Source organism: Egretta garzetta, unplaced genomic scaffold (assembly GCF_000687185.1).
Source record: "Egretta garzetta isolate BGI_Z169 unplaced genomic scaffold, ASM68718v1 scaffold51, whole genome shotgun sequence".
Taxonomy (NCBI): Eukaryota; Metazoa; Chordata; class Aves; order Pelecaniformes; family Ardeidae; genus Egretta; species Egretta garzetta.
This window is the reverse complement of record NW_009258549.1, coordinates 4,880,421-4,886,876: the sequence shown is the minus strand read 5'-3', so window position 1 is coordinate 4,886,876 and position 6,456 is coordinate 4,880,421. Positions and strand designations below refer to the sequence as shown.

General features: G+C 44.0%; 1 protein-coding gene across 7 annotated transcripts in view; it reads left to right on the top strand.

Annotated features, from left to right (window-relative positions):
- Positions 1-542: 542 nt before the first annotated feature.
- The window catches only part of TCF20 (transcription factor 20), a 119,768-nt gene continuing 113,854 nt past the window's right edge, over positions 543-6,456 (top strand). For 5 of the 7 annotated variants that reach the window (XM_035903162.1, XM_035903167.1, XM_035903165.1 and 2 more), the window contains exons 1-2: positions 543-649; positions 1,138-1,235. The gene's annotated coding sequence lies outside the window, so the exon portion shown is untranslated. The remainder of the gene's footprint in view (positions 650-1,137; positions 1,236-6,456) is intronic. The other 2 variants (XM_035903164.1, XM_035903163.1) reach the window with 2 other exon arrangements.

The following is a 6,456-nucleotide window of genomic DNA, read 5'->3' as shown; positions in this document are numbered from 1 at the left end:
TGGCGTGTTACTGCTTCTGAAGGCTGAGCTCGTTGTGCATGCTGGGGCTCACTGCTGTACTCTGCCTGCTGCCATTTCTTAGCCCCTGAGCTGAGGGACCACTTGAACCTTCACCTTCTCGCATCTGCTCTCCTGCCATCTCCTCGTACGTGCCTGATCTCCTGTTTTCTGCTGTAGCAAGGGCCTGTGCAGGTTCTTGGTTGCATGCCAATGGGCTCTTTATGCTACCCCCATTTACCCTGGTTTATCTCTTCCCACTCCTTTCCCTATTCCTATTTAATTTCCTTTGGTATGGTTCTAACGTTCCAGGTTGTGTTGGGAGACTGAGTTGAGCTGAGGTGGCAGAAAGAGGGTGGAGGGGAGGAAGGGGCTTATACTGTTAGATGTGAGTTTCTGCCATCAACTCAGTCTTTAATCTGTTGATTATTATGGACTTAGCTAAATCAGCTGGATCTAATAGACAAACACCTTTGCTTTGTGTCCTGCCTCCATATCCTACTCTGTTTTTCTTTTTTTTTTTTTTCCTGAAAATTAATAGGATTCTGCCCATTGATGATTAAAACATCGCCTGGAGTTTTGGAATGGATCAGATGCGTCAATCAAATGTTACCACATTGCATCCAAAGAGAGGAATGCCATCCAGCTGGGGGTAGGGTCTGTTTTTTCTTTGCCCCCATCAGTGTCTAGAGTTATTGGAAACCATTTTGGTTTTTTAAATGCAAGAATTTTTAATAGAAAGTGCTAGTTTTCAAAATTAATTACTTTGTTGTGTGAAAACTTGACTGCTTGCTTTTTTTATTGGTATGGAGCGATGTTGTGCCTCTCTATATTCAAAATGTTATTAATAATCTTGAGGTTTTGCAGGGCTTTGGTAAAGAAAACATTCCAGTAACTACTTCAAATATTTTGGGAGAGAAATTTGGTGTTCTAAATGAAAAATAAATCTATTCTGATTACTAAGAAAGATGAAAATAATTCAACTTTTTGCAGAAATGTCAAAGTTCAGGTCATTTGTCCCAGTTCTAGAAATGAATGTAAAACAGATTAATATCCCTGCATAAACTATTCCCCTTGCAAAAGGGGAGAGGAAGCAAACAGATCAGTAGGAAGCCACGTCTCTTTCTGTGCTGCTTACAGGTACTTGGCTACTGTGGCTGCAGGTATAGCCTGAGACCTGGAACGAAATAAAAGGTCGGAGGGAATGTGAATCCGGAGCCTCACACGGGCTTAAACAGGTTGCAGCCTGAGTGTCAAACTGAAGTGGCTTTTTGGCTCCCTTCCACTTGCTAGTGTACAGCTACCCATTGTCTTCTTGCTGGTATGCTGCTTGGCTGTTTCAGCAGAGAGGCTGCGGAGACAAAACACTTATCTGGCTCTCAGAAGTGGGATGGACTTTCCAGGTGTTGCAGTTTAACCCCAGCCAGCAACTAAGCCCCACACAGCTGCTCGCTCACTCCCCCCTCGGTGGGATGGGGGAGAGAATCCGAAGAGTGAAAGTGAGAAAACTCATGGGTTGACATAAAGGCAGTTTACTAGGGAAAGCAAAAGCTGCGCACTCAAGCAAAGCAAACCAAGGAATTCACTCACTCCTTCCCATTGGCAGGCAGGTGTTCAGCCATCTCTAGGAAAGCAGGGCTCCATCACGCATAATGGTTACTTGGGAAGACAAAATGCTGTGACTCCACATGTCCCCCCACTTCCTCCTTCTTTCCCAGCTAAATATGCTGAGCATAATGTCATATGGTGTGGGATATCCCTTTGGTCAGCTGTCCCAGCCATGTCCCTTCCCAACTTCTTGCACACCCCCAGTATACTCACTGGTGGAGTGGTGTGAGAAGCAGAAAAGGCCTTGACTCTGTGTGAGCACTGCTCAGCAATAACTAAAACATCCCTGTGTTATCAACCCTGTTTCCAGCACAAATCCAAACCGTAGCCCCATACGAGCTAATGTGAAGAAAATTAACTATATCCCAGCCAAAACCAGCACACCAGGTCAGTCATGAGAAGATATGTCTTAGGGTTTGTGTCCAGAAATAATGCTGTTCCAGTGTTGCTCACTTGAAATCCGAAGCGTTTTATGCTTCACGTTGATTTCCTGTTCTTGTTAAAATTGCTTTTTCTTTGGAAATGAAGGGTCTTAAAGCTGAGGGGTTTGACAGAGCGTGCTGCAGAATGATTCTTTTCTCCTCAGTATGAAAGTTTCCTGAATGAATGATTTTGAAGTAAAATAATATTTCCCTGCAGAGCCTGCCTCTGTTAAGTCTTTAGACTGTCACAGCAACAGTGAGACTACTAGTGCAATATTAATAATTTATGTGTGTCCCTCATTTTGGACCTTTGTCAGTCATTTCAGCCTTGGCAGGCTGGGAGAGATGAGAAAAGCATGTGTATGTTTTGCTGCTGTTCTCTCTGCATATCTTCTCAGGGTAGGCAAAGGATTTTGGTCTCCAGAGAACGTCTATCTGGAACCTTTTAGCAGTGCTAAATTTACAGAAATAATACCAGAAAATAGCATAACGGTGTCTCATTTCAGTCAGCTCTGCATAGGGTTGTACTGCTTTCATTGGATGTCTGCAACAAGTGTGGTTCAGATGTTCGTGAGCTTTGCCTGGCTGCAGTAGGTGAGGGAGAGGTGAACCTTTTATGAGTCCCTTCTGTGGGATGAGCCCAGCCAGGGTTTTGCTGTGTGTGTGTGTAATTAGCCCCAAATGTTTCTGTGCTGCTGCAGCTGCACATAGCTTTTTTTCAAAACTGGGCTTTGTGTCCTCGATTCTCTCCGTCACCCTCTTCTAAAGGGAGGGAGATGGTCAGATAGTTTGTGTATTTCCTGAGTAGGTCTTGCTTGAGGTGAGGAGCAGAAGACTCTCTAAGCTGAATGAAAACGGGCCTTCAGAAATGAGGCTGATGAGAGAATGTCACCGGAGAATTCAGCTGGTTTGAATACAAAGTGTTAGTGAATTCTGGAGTTAACTGTTGCAGGCTTGCACTTGGTGTTAGCAATCATCTGAACATCTTCCAGCTTGGCTGTCTACTAGATATTTCTCCTTCAAATCCTGTTGGAAGCATGGCACTGTGTTTCGGGGAGTTTTGAAGGGCTGCTGGTGTAGCATGCATGAACTAGTTGACGTGTTTCAGCGAGTCTGTGTTCTTGCAGGTGGGTACTGAACAGTTTGAGTCAGATTGGTCTACTTTGAGTGGTATTTAGCAAGTGGGTAAGGAGTTTGGAGAAAACTGGAGAGCTAGCTCCTATCTGTTGCTTGTGGTCCAAAGTGGTTGATTCACCCCAGGCAACAGGGGACCCATGGGTTCTGTGCAGGGTCACGGATGGATGGATGGATGGGTCTGTCTAGGAAAGGAGAATGTTCTGCACAGAATTTAATCTGTATCTTAAGCCTGAAATAGCTTTACTGAGGAAAAGACAAATATCTAGAATAATTGTTGGGGAAGACTAATGTTTCTTTAAAACTAAATTACATTGTTTCAAATTCTGGTTTTGAACATCTTGGCTAGGAAAAAAGTTTGGCTCAAAAATTGCTCTGTGTGTGCAGAAGGACCTACAGGTAGATTAACAGATAAGAAGAGACTTGGTCTAATTGTTTTGTGTTGCACTCATTAAAAGATCTTTTCATTTGAGACTGAATTTTTTGCCATGGTTTTTACCTTTGAACTCTCCTCCTGGATCCTCTGTTTTGTTAAGTCTCCCTGTATGTACAGTTTGAAGAAAACAAGATGTAACTGACTTATGATTTCTTGAACTTAAATTTTAATACTTAAATTGCATAGCCAAATGGCTTGGCTGCTGGTGAATGGTTACAGTTCAGAAAGAAACTAAGATGCCTTGTTGGACTTCAGATGTCCTGGTTGCACCAAGGAGAATTCTTTTTTTTAAATTTTTTTTTGACTAGTAAGGGGCTAGAGCCTTGCTCCTGGCTCTGCACTTGTGTGCTTTGTCTAATACACACATGCATTTGTAACAAAAGACTTTTTGCAAAGCAGCACTGATTTCTTCTGCAAAACAGAATTGCGAAGCTGAGTTGGAAGACTCTCTCCTTTTTTTACATTCCGCCCCCCCCCCCCCCCCCCCCTCTCCATGCGCACATATCCCTCCTCAGCAGGTTGCAACCAGAATTCTATAATAAGAACTCTGTTCGCTCTCCCTACTTTTTCACATGCAAAGTTGTGGCTGTAATTATATGACAGCTGCCCTCTTGGCTGACATGCAGCAGATTGAACTGGGGATCTCCAGAGCTAAAAGTGTGAGCTGCTACTCCATGAACTAAAGCTCTATAGCTGGAGGCTGTAATGATCTATATCCTTTATGACTGAGTGTGGAAGGGAGCTGCAAAAAGCACTTGCTGAGTTATGGTGCGTACAGGGTACTCACTGTGTACATGGTTACTTCCCAGGTGTACTGGAAGCTTTCTTTAAGTGGTTTGTGATAATTGTACAAACTGTTGTCAACTCATGGGTGCTTTAAAATGACACTCCATTTTGAAGCCTTTCTACCTTAAATAAAATAACTTTACTAGCCTGTTAGTCAGGCACAGATGTTTGTTGCTGTATGTGTATGTTGTGCTGAGCATGAGGGACCCTGATGTTAGTGAAGTCTTTCAACTAGTGCAATTTAAGTGTTACCAATACTAAGCACAATATGAAAAATTCTACAGCACCAGTGATGTTCAGGCAAATTTGCCTCTATGCTTTGCCATTACAATAGGTTTTTCATAGATGGCACCGTGGGAGCTTTGTAAAAGCAAAAGAAGGAGAAACTGGAATTGTTGGAATCTCTTCTGTTTCCTAAGGACCAGGAAAACCTGAGCAGTGCCAAAGTTTGTCAGGCTGAGGAAAAATGAAGGGAAGCAGAACCATATGGAGCTTCATGAGTAGTGTCAGCTGTGGGTAGCTTCTGCAACCAGTGTTGTGGAAGAAGGGGAAGTGTGTTACAAGTTGAGATGGTAATTTTGAACTTTGTGATGTTCTTAACACCTCCTTTCCCCCCATCCCCAAACCAAGAAAAAAAAAAACCAAAAAGGGAGGTAGGTGTCTGCTAGCTTTAAATGGGGCAAGATTGTGTTCCTGTTGATCTGCACAGTTCAAAACCAAGCTGATCTTTCCCCCATTCAAAAAATATAAAAAGGAAATATTTAAGGGAGGCAATTAAACATTAAATAAAGTCAAAACTGAGAGTCTTTCAGACCTAAACCACTAAGTTAGTGCCAGCCCAGTGTGTCAGAAACTTACTTGATGCCATATATATTATCAACAGGGACATTTTCTGCTGTAAATTAAGATAATTACCATATATGTTAAGTGATGTCCAATTACACAAGTCTGACCATACTAAATCATGTTTTAGTTGCATCCTCCACTGCCTTTATTTGCATGATTTCATACACACAGGGTTGATATAGCACAGCCTAAGAAATTCCTATTTCCTCACCTCCCACCTCACATTCCTGTCCTGTAGCACCACTGTCATCCCATTGGTTTTGCAGGTGCAACCATTGGTAGGACTGTGGTGTAAAATACATCAGTGACCTGATGTAGGTCAAAAGCTCCATCCTTCCAGATATGTGAAGCGACTCAGGCTGTAACGATCTAAGTCCACGGTGCTGCCTTGCAAGCAGCAGTGTTGGCAGAGCTGGGGAGGAGATGTTGCAGGAGGGGTAGAGGGGATTTCTTAAGTCATTGTTACTCCTGAAAGAGGTATCTTGTGGACTGGCCCCATCAAGCCATCTCACCAGTTCTAGGGCTCAATTCTCTACTGCCTACCCTATCACTCCTTACAGAGACAGCGGGATGAGGCTTCCCCTGCTTCCCTCGGGAACTTGTTCCACAGCCTAATAGACCTTGCTGTCAGGAAACATTTCTTGATTATGCTTTAATCATGGGTGTCAAACTCCTGGTCCCTGGGATGACCTTAGCCTGCATCAATACAAGTGCCGTCCTTGCACGTGCTGCCTAAAGCCTGCCCCCCCTTCTCTGGCATTTATTGCAGGCCTGTTTCAGCTGCAGGCAGTGGTACCTTCACTCAAACTCCGCTGTCCTTAGCGCTGCTGCTGGAGGCCATTGCAGAAGTATGGAGCTGGGAGCCCACATCTAGGGCTTCAGTTGCGATCTGAGACAGGCTAGTCACTTGGAGTAGGTTTTCAAGAATCCAGGCTGCTGGCAAGTGCGCAGATGCAAGCTGAAGCAGCATTCGTGTACGTCTCTACCTTGGATAGAGCCAAGTCCGAGGAATCTGTTACAGCACAGCTATCCCCTGACCTAATTACGTTGCTGTCAAACTTGGGAGTGCGGGTAAGGCTCCAGTATACTCCTGCAATAGGTTTAAAGCAGGTCTCTTGATTTCTTTTATATGACAGAGTTTGGGCCACCTATGTTGAAGTGAGTAGGAAGAGCAGCCCAGCCAAGCCGATTGTTTGTGAGGCTGTGGAGATATCAGCCATGAGGCTC